Below are 14,588 nucleotides of genomic sequence, written 5' to 3'. Positions count from 1 at the left end.
ATAATGGTCAATTTCATTCGTCAGCATAGTAGTCCAATTCTTTAAAGTAGTCAATTTACAAAAGAATATTTCTGAAAAAAAGTCCCAAGGAGGGGGGGCTATTAACCCATGCTTCCCCCTAAAACCCGCCACTAGCTTTTACAAAATCTAAAATCCAACAACTAGCTTTTATAAAACATTTATTACAAACAGATGAACACAATTTTCTTAGGGATCGTCCATAAATTACGTAATGCAAACTTTCACAATAAACAAAACAAAAAAATCAAAAGTTTTCCCTCGCTGAGTTTTAATAAAAAAATAAAAAAATAAAAAAATTGCCCATAAAAGTCTAATGAAAATTGCCTTGTAAAAGAGCTCCTGCTCCTATCTCCGACCTTTGTTTTTTAAATTTGTTTTGCGTTGCGTAATTTACGGATGATCCTTTATAACATTTTAGTTTTTAAAATAAACTAAGCATACGCACTTAGAAAAAAAGGCAATACTTTTTTTATATTCTTTTTTTTTCCGAACAAAATATATACCTTTTTAAGAAAAAAAAGAAAATATTTTAAATATAATTTGTTTAACTAAAACATAGATTTCTTTGAATGAGCTTTAAAATAATTATATTTTCTATCTTTGGAAAGGTTTTGAAAGAGTTCTGACGAATCATCCAGAAAAATTCAAACATATTATTTTCGGAGTACAAACTAATACCATATAATCGAAAAGTTTAAAAACGAGAAGGTGTATTTTAAGGATACTTATTGACGAAAATCTAGGAAAACTAAAGTACAACAAACATCAAAGACCAAAAAATTTACCAGGTCTGTTAATAATAAAATTTAATTGATTTAACCTGGGATAGCAACTACTTTTACACCTAAAGCCTACTTTAACGGTTCAACAATGAATAACATCAGCACTTGAAACGATCAATTTAATTTTTGTTTTAACAGGTAAAACGAGATCATTATCAGTTTCAAGTAATCTAAAATCACCTTGATTCAAATCTGCAGTAGGAATCATGTAAGAATCAAGTTCCATATTTGGTGAAAAATTAGAGTATTCATATTATCAATATCATTGGTAACCAACTATTTTTACAGTTAAAGAAGGTTCAACATTTTCATCATATAGAATATAATAAAAATAAGGAAGGAATAGCTATAACACTTAATATAATAGGAGGTATTAATGTTCATACAATTTCAATAAAATTATTTTCTAATAAAAATTTTTTATAATTTTTATTATTAATCTTAGAAAATAATGATCAACCTACCAATACAAGAATAATTACCATATAAAACATTGTATCATCATGAAAAAATATTAAGTTATTACTACAAGATGAAGAAATCAACTATCCTAAAAAGAAAGTTGACTTATTTCAGGAATATCTCAATAAACAAAGTTATTAAATAATAAACAAGTGAAAAAACTTATTAAAAGTATTAAATTTTTCATAAACAGAGGGTATTGGATTCAAACCAATACTATAATTTTGAAGGCTATTTGATCTACTTAATAAACCCTCTTTATTAAATAATTACTTTAAATTTTTAGATTCTTTCAAAACTTTTTTATTAGTTTTTTTAATTAACTAAATGAAACTTTATTCCTTTTGTACTAAATTCGTTTTAAAAAAGCTGAAAATCTTGAATGCACTAAATGTTTATCAAATCAACACCAAATTATTCTGTTTATGCTTCATGTCCTGCTACCTTGTAGGATACGCCTTTTTAGGCAAAGGCTAGGAGATGCCAACTCCGATTTAAAACACCCCCTGCCTTGGGGCTTTTGGTTGAGTAAAGGCTAGAGATGGTGTCTCGATAAAAATACTCATCTTGGGCAGATGTTAAATGCACCCAGCTACTGTCTTGTAGAAGGCCTCCTAGGCAAAGACTTAAGGGGTAAACAGATTCTATCTGTTGACCAGCCTCGCACCCCTTCTTCATCTATTAGACTGGCGCAGATGTATTTTTAATACATTGTTTCCAGTTTAGGATGTTGAATGCTGGATATTCTTGACTCAATGCATGGGTTTGCTTGTGTCACTGTTTTTATGACTAGGCAACTCATTCTATTATCTCCTTATGAGGGTACAGCTCTAAAACTCAGTTTTATGGTTCTGAAGCCGGCTGGTAGTCAGGTTTCCCGAACTCTGTGGTAGCTCTCAGAGAGGCTGATTCCATCAACAGCTGAAAAATATCAAAGTATTAACAGTGCCATGTTGCGCATGGATGGTGTCCCTATTTGTACTTTTGGTGTGCATTGCGGAGGCCACATTTGGAGCCCTTTGTTACGGCTTAGGGTTTATTAGTAGTAATGAGGCAATTGCTTGGGCTATTAAACGGTGTTCTGAGTACTATCTATGCTTTGAGTCAAGCTCTTCAATCTAATTTAATAATGAATAAAGTACCAAAAACTATAAAACACAAAAAACCATCATCATCACCAAGTTTTCTAAACCTATCATTCACTAATATTCGTGGTCTTCGAAGTAACTTTTCTTCTGTTGAGTCTTATCTCTTGCAAAGTTCACCAGACCTACTTGCTCTTTGTGAGACTAATTTGAGTACGGCTGTCTCATCTTGTGATCTTAGTGTTGATGGTTATCTTCCTCTGATTCGTAAAGACTCCAACAGTCACATGCTTGGCCTGGGCATTTACATTCGTAAGAATTCACCTGTTTGTCGTGAAACTAGGTTTGAATCCACAGACTATTCTTTCATGTGCTTTCGTTTAGCACCACTTCACTCTATTGCCTTTCTCTTTGTTCTATATCGCTCTCCTTCATCTCAAGACTGCACTCTTTTTGATGTTATTTTTGATCATATTGACCAAGCCCTCTCTCTTTATCCATTAGCTAATATAGTTGTTGTCGGTGACTTTAATGCTCACCACTCTGAATGGCTTGGCTCTAGTGTCAGTGACTCTGCAGGCATTAAAGCCCACAACTTTTGCCTTTCTCAACCCCTAACTCAAATAGTCAACTTTCCAACTCACTTTCCTGACAACCCTAATCATTTACCTTCTCTACTCGACTTATGTCTTGTTTCTGATCCTAGTCAGTGCTCAGTTTCTCCACATTCACCCTTAGGTGCTTCTGATCACAGTTTGATCTCTTTAAAACTAATATCTCATTCTTCTTCATCACCTGAATACCCCTATTATCGAACCTCTTACAACTACAGTAAAGCTGACTGGGATTCTTTCCGTGATTTTCTTCGCGATGGCCCTTGGGTAGAAATCTTTCAACTTCCTGTCGACAAATGTGCTTCTTACATAACTTCGTGGATTCAGGCTGGCATGGAATCTTTTATTCCCTCTCGACGATTTCAGGTCAAGCCTCACTCTCCTCCATGGTTTTCCTCATACTGTGCTACTGCAATTGCCAATCGAAACCATTACTTCCATATTTATCAGCAAAACAATTCTCCAGAAAACAGACGTCTGTTTTTAACTGCTAGAAACAACTGTAAAAAGGTTTTGTCTAACGCCAAACCCGCTATTCTCAAGTCATGAAATCTCGTATCTCATCTCAAAAATTAGGCTCTCGTGACTTCTGGAGAATCTTTAATAATAAACCTCTCTTTAATAATAAACCTCTCTTGTATGGTTCAGACTTTGTCACCTCATCTAAAGACAAAGCCGAACTGTTTGCTAAAAATTTTTCATCAATATCATCTCTTGATTCCACTAATTGCGTTCTACCTGATATTGCCAACAAACAGGTTGATCCATTGCTTGACATTCATATCACTCCATCATCTGTATCTAAAGTGATTTCCTGCCTAGACTCTTCTACAGCTTGTGGCCCAGACAACGTACCTGTTATTGTCTTGCAGAAGTGTTCTCCGGAGCTGTCGTCTATACTCTCAAAACTATTCAAAAAGTGCTTATCAGAGTCTTGTTTTCCAGCCTGCTGGAAAGCCGCATCTGTTATCCCTATCTTCAAAAATTCTGGGGAGCGATCTGATTCGTCTAACTACCGTCCCATAAGTCTTCTTCCTATCATAAGCAAGGTTTTTGAATCTTTAATTAACAAACACTTAATTTCTCATCTTGAATCTAATAACTTACTTCCTGACCATCAATATGGATTTCGATCTTCTCGTTCTACAGCTGATTTGCTAACAGTAATAACTGACAGGTTTTATCGTGCATTAGATAAAGGTGGAGAGGTTAAGGCCATCGCTCTTGACATTTCAAAAGCGTTTGATAAAGTTTGGCATGCTGGTCTTCTCCATAAGCTTTCTTCTTATGGTGTATCCGGCAACATCTTTAAGATCATTGAATCCTTCCTTTCCAGTCGTAGCATAAAAGTTGTCCTCGATGGACAACACTCTTCTTCTTATTCTGTAATTTCAGGGGTTCCTCAAGGTTCTATCCTTGGCCTTATACTCTTTTTAATTTACATTAACGATCTTCCAGATATTCTCACATCTAAGGTGGCATTGTTTGCTGATGATACTACCATTTATTCTTGTCGTGATAAGAAACCAACACCCTCTGATTGCTTGGAGGGGGCATTTGAGCTTGAAAAGGATCTCACTTCTGCTACAGCATGGGGCTCGCAGTGGCTGGTGAACTTTAATTCAGATAAAACTCAATTTTTTTCAGCTAATCGTTATCGCAATAATTTAGATCTTCCTATATTTATGAACGGTGGTGTACTCGATGAGTCATCAACTCTTCATCTTCTAGGATTAACTCTTACTTCCAATCTTTCTTGGAAACCATATATCAAATCGGTTGCAAAATTAGCATCTGCTAAGGTTGCATCTCTTTATCAAGCTCGCCACTTTCTTACTCTGGATTCTATTGTCTATCTCTATAAATCTCATATCCGGCCTTGTATGGAATACTGTTGCCATATCTGGGGCGGATCTTCTAATGATGCCCTTTCTCTATTAGACAAGGTGCAAAAACGCATTGTAGACATAGTTGGACCTGCTCTTGCAGCCAACCTTCAACCATTATCACATCGTCGTAATGTTGCTTCTCTTTCTCTTTTCTACAAATACTATAATGGGCACTGCTCTAAAGAGCTAGCGTCTCTTGTGCCATCTACTAAAATTCATTCTCGTGTTACTCGTCATTCAATTAAGTATTATCCTTTTTCTGTGACTGTTCCTAAGTGCTCCAAAAACGCTTATTCGTCTAGTTTTTTTCCTCGAACATCAGTTCTTTGGAATTCGCTTCCTTCATCTTGCTTTCCTGATTCATATAATTTGCAATCTTTTAAATCGTCCGTCAATCGCTATCTTGCTCTACAATCTTCATCTTTTCTCTTACAGTAACTTCCAACTTTAAATAGTGGCTGCTTGCAGCCTTGTTGGAAGCGAAGATGTTTAAAAAAAAAAAAAAAAAAAAAAAAAAAATACAGTCTTGGATTAGTCCCATCGCATTTTTTTGATAAATTTTTTCAAATTAATTCTAATAGATAAATCACAAGAGCAATAGACAACTTTACATTGCCTAAAAATACAACAAAGTTCTCACGATTCTCTATTTCCTGCCGGGGTCCGTACCTTACGTACCTGTATAACAAAATAATATCCGAAAATATAGATTTTAAAGCATTAGATAATCCTGCCACTTTAAGAAAATAAAATTAAAACACCACATACTAAATACCACTGCCAGTCCACTGCTTAGAGAGCTTGGAGTGTTAAAAGTTTATGAATTAAATGTTTATAGTATTTTTATTCATGTGTAGATTAAAAAATTAAGTACTGCCAAATATTTTTGAAAACGTTTTCTATATTATTGGTCATAAATATCAAAAAAAGCACAAGTTGCATATTTATCTGGTACCAAACACTTTGTTGAAACAACCTAAATTTTCGATAATTCGATATTAGTCAGCTGTGGCGCACTGGCTACAGTACTGGATCAGAACAAAGAAGTTCAAAGTTCGATGCTGGCTCTGGTTAGATAAACTACATTGGTAAGATAAAAGGCGTTTCTAGTTAAAAGCTCTTACGAGGTGCTCCGTAATAAGACCGTAAAGACTTCTGGAAGCATCTCAATGAACACACAAAAAAATTCAATTGTATTTTTTGTGTGTGTCATTAATTGTGGCCATTGCCACCATTGTATAATTTTTTCTAAATAATAGTAAAAAACAATAAGTTCAATTCAAAATTTTTAAAATTTTAAAAAAGTATTATGAAAGCTGATGTAGAAAACAAATAACAATGAAGCGCGTGAAGTATTATGAATTAAAGCTGATCTAGCAAACAAATAACAATAAAACGGGTGCTGTAAAAAGAAAACCTAAAAATGATAAGAAAAATTTAAAGAAGAATAGGAAAACTTTGTTTACTGGATTTAGGTGTCAATCTAAATCCAGGTCAAGTAGGATCTCGATTCAAAACAGTATAAATGCCAATTAAAGTCAAGTAGGAACTCAATTTAATATAAATGAGAAAAAACATAATGTTGTTGGTTACACATTAATAGAAAATGAAAAATCATTAAATATTTCAAATTAATTATGAAATTAAAATTTTTACATTAGTAACGAAAGGACTAAATGATAATGAACACGCGGAAAAGCCATAAAAATCAAAAATAAACTTGTTTTCTAAAAGAAAATTATTTTTAAATAAAAAAGTAATTTATTAATAAAAGAAGTTATTGAAAATGCTATTGACACACAATGTATCAAGACAAGCAACAATTTAAAAATGAACCTGGTGAAAGCGTAGAGGAAGTTTAAATAAATAATGGTGTAGGCGTATGTATTTTTGTTCACAACTCAATCAGTTATAATTTACGTCACGATCTCTGTGTAAATGAAATAGTATGTGAGTCATTATGTATTGAATTAATAAATAAAACCAAAAAATAAATAATTATAAATGCCACATATAGAGCTCCATCTACTAGCTTAAAAAATTTAAAACTCATCTTAAACCATTCTTAAAAATATAAATAAAACCCGAAGTCACGCCTACTTAGTTGGGGATTTTAACATTGACCTATTAAACCATGCTTCCAATAATAATGTTAACAATTTTATAAACACTCTTTATAAACAAGCCAACGAGAGTGACTAACAACTCTTCTACACTTCTTGATAATATAATAACTAATAACCATCTTTATAACCGTCTTTACACAGGCATAATTAAAACTGACTTATCGGATCATTTCCCAACATTCCTAGTTACTTACAATATATTATTTAACAGTATTCCTTCTCAATCCATTATATTTAGACGACAGATCAATGAAAACTCGGTAAAACAATTTCAAAATCTTTTAAGACAACGTTGATTGGAATCTGGTATTGCAGTCGCATGACGTTAACAACGCATATGATCTATTTTTAAATCAATTCTGCAAGCAATATGATCAAGCATTTCCTTAAAAAAAAAATTATTTTAAAAACCAAAACTGTTTTAATTGCATGGATGTCTAACGGGTAACTAAAATCTTCAAAAAGAAATCAAAAGTTGTATGATAAGTACTTGAAAAAAACAACATTAAAACGAAATGACATTAAAATTATAAAAATGAATTTGAAAAAATAAAAAGGAACTGAAACACTAAAAAGTCATGGAGTGTAATTAAAGAAATAATTGGAAAAAATAGTTATGTGAGAAACATTCTGCTAAAAAAAATAACAATTGATAAAAACACAATTTATGATAAATCAATTATTGCTAACAAACTAAACAGCCACTTTACTAATGCTGGTCCGAATTTGGCATTAAAAATTCCTATGAATGCAACATCATTTGAATCTTATTTAAAAAATTACGATAAAGTTATGGATGAAGCTAATTTAAAACTAATTGAATTGCAAACCGCCTTTTTTTTACCTTAAAACTAACAAAAGTGTTGGATTTGATAAAAGTAACGTTAGTGTTGTAAAATCAGTATATAATATAATAGAGCCCTCGTTATTTCACATGTTTAATCTTTCATTTAAAACAAGTATTGTCCCTTAAAAGCTAAAAATTGCACGAATCACGCCGATATTTAAGTCCGGATATGACTCAAATATAATTCTAATTATAGGCCTATATCTACTTTACCTTATTTTTCGAAATTACTTGAGAGAATAATGTACAATAGGCTTTTTAAATACTTATCAGAAAACGACATGTTGTATTCAAAACAATTTGGTTTCAAAAAAAAAAATTCAACGGAACATGCAATGGTTGAACTAGTCAATCAACTATCAAGTGCATTCAGTAGTAACTACTTTACCTTAGGAGTTTTCATTGATCTGTCAAAGCTTTTGATACCGTTAATCATAATATACTAATAAAAAAACTTGAACACTATGGAGTAAAAAATAACAATTTACTTTGGTTCAAAAGTTATTTGACCGATAGAAAACAATTTATAGTGCATGAACAAAAACAAACATTCTCGTTTGCCATAACTTGTGGGGTTCCCCAGGGCTCTATTTTAGGACCACTGTTGTTCCTAGTATACATTAATGATTTAAATTTAGCAACAGACCTATTAAATTGTATTTTTTTTGCAGATGACTCCAATCTTTTTTATTCCCACAGAGATATTAATACACTATTTGAAACAAGTTAATGAGTGGTTTATAAGTAATAACTTTCTCTAAATACGGATAAGACCAAATTTATTTTGTTCCACAAAGTCAATAAATCAAAAAATATTCCCATCAAATTGACTAATCTAATAATCAATAACACTAACATTAAAAAGAGAAAACTCAGTAAACTTTCTAGGCGTAATCTTAGATTAGGATTTACGTTGGAGTTTACATATAAAAAGTATTGAAAATAAAATATCAAAAAATTTAGCAATGATATATAGGACTAAACCATTTTTAAATAATAGTTCTTTAGTGAGAATGGGTCTCGGTGATAAGGCTAAATAAGCCTCCTTCTTGCCCCGCCAATATTTATTTTTATTTATATGCTTCGAAACTGTATATATTATTAAGCGGCAAAAAAATAAACAATAAAAAAAAAAAAAAAAATAGTATTGACAATACCTAGTTCTGAATGCCTCATTGAAAATAATTCTAACCACTAATCGGTATTTCAACTAAGTAATGATCCAGAAACCTGGAAGACACTTGCTTTTTTAGTAACTATTTAGAGTCACGATCTAAAAATTGGAATTGGTCCATCTAGTTCGCCGTTAAAGTTGCTTCGTGATGAACGTGATAATCGCCGTTTTCCTACTTCAATTTTTCAAAATTTTTTACAAAATACAGAAACCGTGGGGCCGGATTGGCTTCTGTGGAGTATCGAAATAAAAGCCATAATTTGTTACCCATGTTGCTTTTTTTGAGAGGTGAATACGATTTGACAAATTTTTGAAGAAATAGTGTCAAAAATAACTGGGGAAATTCTAACAACTAGTTCGTTAACCACGAAGGCAAAAAAAAAAACATTTAGAAAAATATTTATTATGGAAGGACTTAGGGAAAGCATTAAATGATTCAAAAAGCATTGACAAAGACTTGCAATTTTGCCTTTACACAGAAAAAGAAAAATGGAGAAAAATCTTTTGTATATTAGTAGATAAAACAATGTTTTTAGCAGAAAATAATTTACCATTAATGAAACACACTCAATGATTCATCAAGATGACGGTGAACTTTAACTTTCTGTTGCAAAGTTGATAGTTCACTACAACGAAACGTTAAAAAATCATTTAGATAACGTTAAAGAATACTGAGATAATCGTAAATCATGTATGTATAACCTTTATATATATCAACAAAATCAAAACGAGTTTTTGGAAAATTGTACCAATAAAGTTTAACATAAAATAATAGAAGAACTAAAAAAAAGTCAATACTATGAAATTATTTCCAGACAGGCTCAGAGAATAATTGGTATTCATAGCAGGGGCGGATCTAGGATTTAATTCTCCTGTGGCAAAATTTTTGCTCAAAAATTTACCCACCACCATCCGTTTTAGGTCCCTAATCCTCTCTCTCGGCACGGCTTCCGTGACTAGCCGACCCGGTTATATTTTTATTAGATAATATTAAAATAATATTAGATAATAATAATAGTATTAAATATCGTAATAATAAAATCGGTATCATTAGAAATCGTAACTAAATTCGGCACAATATCTTTACTATCAAACATACATGTTTAAATTTATATTAAATGCAAATTATTTTTTTAAAATATAAAATGCACTTGAGGTAAAGATAAAAAAAAATTTTAGGTTAATAGTTCTTCCCACCTGGAGATTACTACTCTCTGACCTTGGATAGTTTAGTCAATTAATGAAAATATTCGTCAACTAATATTTTGGGAGCAAGTGGGCAATTTCAATTCCAATTCCCAGACAATTCCGGTTGTATTAGTATTTTACCTATCTTTACCAAACTTTTAGAATATCTTATCTTACTTTTATGTCCTAGTATAATAGAAAGCCATTCACATCAGTTTGGAAACCATAAACCACTAAAATAACAATAACACGCCATTATACATGTGCAGTTTAGATGCAAATAAAGCATTTGATACTTGCAACTAGGATTTGTCATTTAAGATGCTTTATTTCCAAAAAAAACTTACTTTATCTCTTGTACAAACAATCTCATCGCTATATCTGGTACTTTACCTCAAATTAATTATATGTCACATGGAGTGCAACAAGGGTCTATTATATCACCACATTTATATAGCATTTATACTGAAAACATCTTATATTAAAGAGTCTCAGAAAATAAAATAGGTTCGACAATAAATAGTCTCTATACTGATGTCATTGCATACGCATATGATGTAAATTTGCTTGGTCTAACAATCTCTGATTTGCAAGAACTGATTGTTAGGCTACAAACATATGAAATATCAATCTTTATCAAGCTAAACTCTGAGAAAAAGGAATTTCTAATTTCTGGTAAAAGTTCAATTTCTAACAACGTTATTCAAATTAACGGTACTGATATATATGTATGTATATATATCCTAAATAAATTTAATCATTTGGGTTTTCTAATGGGATAATGGTAATAACAAAAAAATTGCAATACTTCAAAAAATAAATCTCAATGAGCGTAGGGAAGAGCGGGGAAAATTGGTACAGAGGAAATACGGAAATGCATTGGTACAAAAGCAAATTATCAGCCATTTTAAACCAATTTAAACTTTTGAATACATATATTAAATATTACTTATAATAACTTTTTTCACATAAAATATAGTTGGGTTTAAAGCATTTGATAGCTGTAATTTTATCAGGAGTTCATTTTGCTGCTATTTGGATTTTTTTCACTTTTTGCTGTTAGTGACAAATACGCTTTTTTGGTGTTTCCTAAAGTTTTTATTACTTTAAACTTAAGCTAAAACTAAAAATTGTAGAAAAAGATTAAAATAGTGTTTAATTTTTAATTACATAAAAAAATATTTCACTTTAAAGATTATTGAAACTGTTAATTTTATTGAAAACATCCGAAACTTTGTTTTATTTAATTACTTACGAAAACTTTGATTTTTCAATGAACAATGTAATGTAATTTCTTGTATGTGTTGTTTCTTTATTATTTATACATTTTCCAGGTATGGTTATAAAAAATAGTGTTGGTTTTAAAATGAGTTGTTGTGTTTCATTAAAATTATATTTATTTTGGGTGATATTACTTACTGTACTAATTTAAAAACGCCGTGTACCAATGCCCCCGTGATGCGTACCAATGCTCCCCATGTATAGGCACAAAAAAGTGTGTCTATAAAAGTCAAAATTATTGTACATAACCATTAGTATTTCTAAATATAAATTATATTTAAATGTTGTTAATACATTTGAAAAATAGAAAAAATTATTAGTTTTAGATTTTTATGACATTTTATTTGTATTTTAATTTCTTGTCGAAACGTACGAATGCTTCCCCCTATAATTCCCTCCCCTATAATTCAGTTTCAATCGGTTGCAATAGCTCTAATTGACAATGGAATTCGTTTTTGCTAGCCGTCAACGATAGTTGTATAATATTTATACAACACTTTACTTGCGCCAAAGCTTATAAATGGCCTTGAACTATGCAACAATGACGTCAGTTTCCTTAGAAACATAGACGCTGTTGGAAGAGCAGTTTTAAAATCATTTTTTTTTGTATCTCAAAGTACAAAAATATTACCTGCGTTCTTTTTTTAAAATAGAGGTTATTTCAACTATTCTCCTTCAAAACAAAGTAAATCTATTTATCAGGCTATTGAAAAATCAAACTTGCTAATCACTGAAAATTAATCAATTAATGGCAACACAAAATAAAAAATCATTTACATATGAAATGATTGCTATAAGTAAAACTCTTGGTTTGAACTTTTTTCAATACATAATAGATGGTAAATAAATTAAATTTATACTAATTTTTTTACACTACTAATTAAATTTGCACTTTAATTAGTAACTGTATTAATATAATTTACTTTACCTGTAATTTTATTACTGGGTGTTAAAAAAAAACATAACTAATTAAAATTCAGTGTGTATAAAACAAATTTAAGGAAACGGCAATGAAATCTGTCAAAAAACTTTAGGTTTAAAGAAGTAACTTTGCCAAGGTTCCTTTCAACTCATATGTAAGATTTTTATACCGAATAATTGAAGACATATGCCAGAAAAATACGTGATCAATTAAAAAATTCTTTTTCTCTACATTTTTATTATCAAAAGTTGTGCATAAAATATAAAGAATTAATGGCAATGAAATGCTATAAGAATATATGCAGATATTTTTTAACATTTTTAGAGTTTTTAAAAAGAACATGGAAAGAACAAAATTGAAAATTTATTGTTGAAAATATTTGCTTAAGAAAGATAAATGTCGGTAAAGGTATGTCGGTAAAGTTAGGTAGAACTTTAGTAAACACTGAGTACTCTTACCATGTCATACCATGTCATAGAAATGATTTATGTATGTTAATACCATGTCATGGAAATGATTTATGTTATAGATATCTTATGGATGTTATGTTAAGGTAAACAGTATATTAAATAACCATAATCACAAGCTATGTTCTTTTTTTAAAAGAAAATGCCCTGAATAGAAAGTTCAGTTTATAATTTGTATAAGTATGTTTATTGCGTAAGGTTAGATAGAACTCATACACATGGGATTGAAATCTCCCTTGTGATGACCTAAAAAATTCAGTACTGTTTTTTAAAATAGATTATTGAATAGAAGAGATGAATTTTAAAAAATTACCTAAAAAACTCCGTACAAGATCTAAAGAGAACATCATTTTATTGAAAACATTCTAAACCACACAAGTGTGGAATTGTAGATTCAAAATAGCAAGAACAAAAAAAAATCTAAAATGAAAATGTGCAAGGTATTCAGTAGCATTTCTCAGAAGACTTATTACGAACAAAATGCTATATGGAAGTCAAACTGCTTTTTTATGACATTACAATTTACTCAATACAATGTTGGGTAATTGACCTATTAACCACATATAGACTAGGGTGTCCAGATGTCCTAATTCTATCAAGATTATCCTGATTTTTAGAAGCTCGTCTTGATTCTAAAAATGTCCTGATTTTGTCCTGAAATTAGGGTTTCCGTCCTGATTTGTCCTGAAATTTTTTTAAATTTCAAGATAATCAAGCTTACTATCTCGAAAAAGAATTGATGCACGAGACAACTCAAAAAATAAATGACGTGTTGAACTATTTGCTGTGTGAACCTCAATAGCGTAAACCTCGTTTAATATTCGCCAGAGAATAATTAGCGGCTCACATTACAAAACGGTTTTACTCACGTGCTCAGTATCACGTAATGACATATGAACGTGTTGATAATCACGTTTTGTAAGCCATTCGGAAATTTCGTTGTGAAATGTTATATCGTCAGGGATGGTGCAAATTCGCGTAACTAGCATTGGCTACTATATTTGAATATTAATAATTTTAACAAAAAATATCTATTGTTGACATTACAAAAAACATGAATAATACTCTTTATACTAAAATGAAACCAAAATCTGTTGAAATAAAAAAAATTTTTAATTTTAAACTTTTCCAGTAAAAAAAAATGTACTGTAGATACGCGGTATTATCCAATGCTAGTTACGCGGTTTTGCACTATCCCCGACGATATGTGGTTTATATTGTTTTTTTGTTTATGATTTGCAGTCAGATTGTGAGAAATATAAAGTATTAGCTAAAATATAATTATACTAAATAAAAAGAGATTCATTAGTGTCACAGGGAAACGTAGAATAAATTGCACACATATGAAGCTGAACCTTAAAATAAAGTATGTTGCAGTCAATTTCAATTCAGTCGCTTTATTTTCAGATACATAGATTCTCTTATATATTATATACCTTGCAATGTTTGTTTCAGTATTTTTGCACTCAATTTAATAATTTTTTATTTAATTTGAATGTTTTTATTTTCAAGGTTAATTAAATTACTGTTGAATTGTATAATGGGGCTACAAAGAGGAAGAATCTTCATCGAGAAGAATATTCTAAAGATTTTGATGGCATTAAAAAGAGTAGAAAGGGAGATTCTTTCGCATTCTGTTCATATTGTTCATTGGATATCGATATTGGAAGTACAGGCGCCCCAGTGATTCCTAGACATTGTAGTACTAAACTTCATGATGAAAATTCAAA

This window comes from Hydra vulgaris, chromosome 12 (genome assembly GCF_038396675.1).
Source record: "Hydra vulgaris chromosome 12, alternate assembly HydraT2T_AEP".
Taxonomy (NCBI): domain Eukaryota; kingdom Metazoa; phylum Cnidaria; class Hydrozoa; order Anthoathecata; family Hydridae; genus Hydra; species Hydra vulgaris.
The sequence above is the reverse complement of the archived record's forward strand: the minus strand, read 5'-3'. Positions refer to the sequence as shown.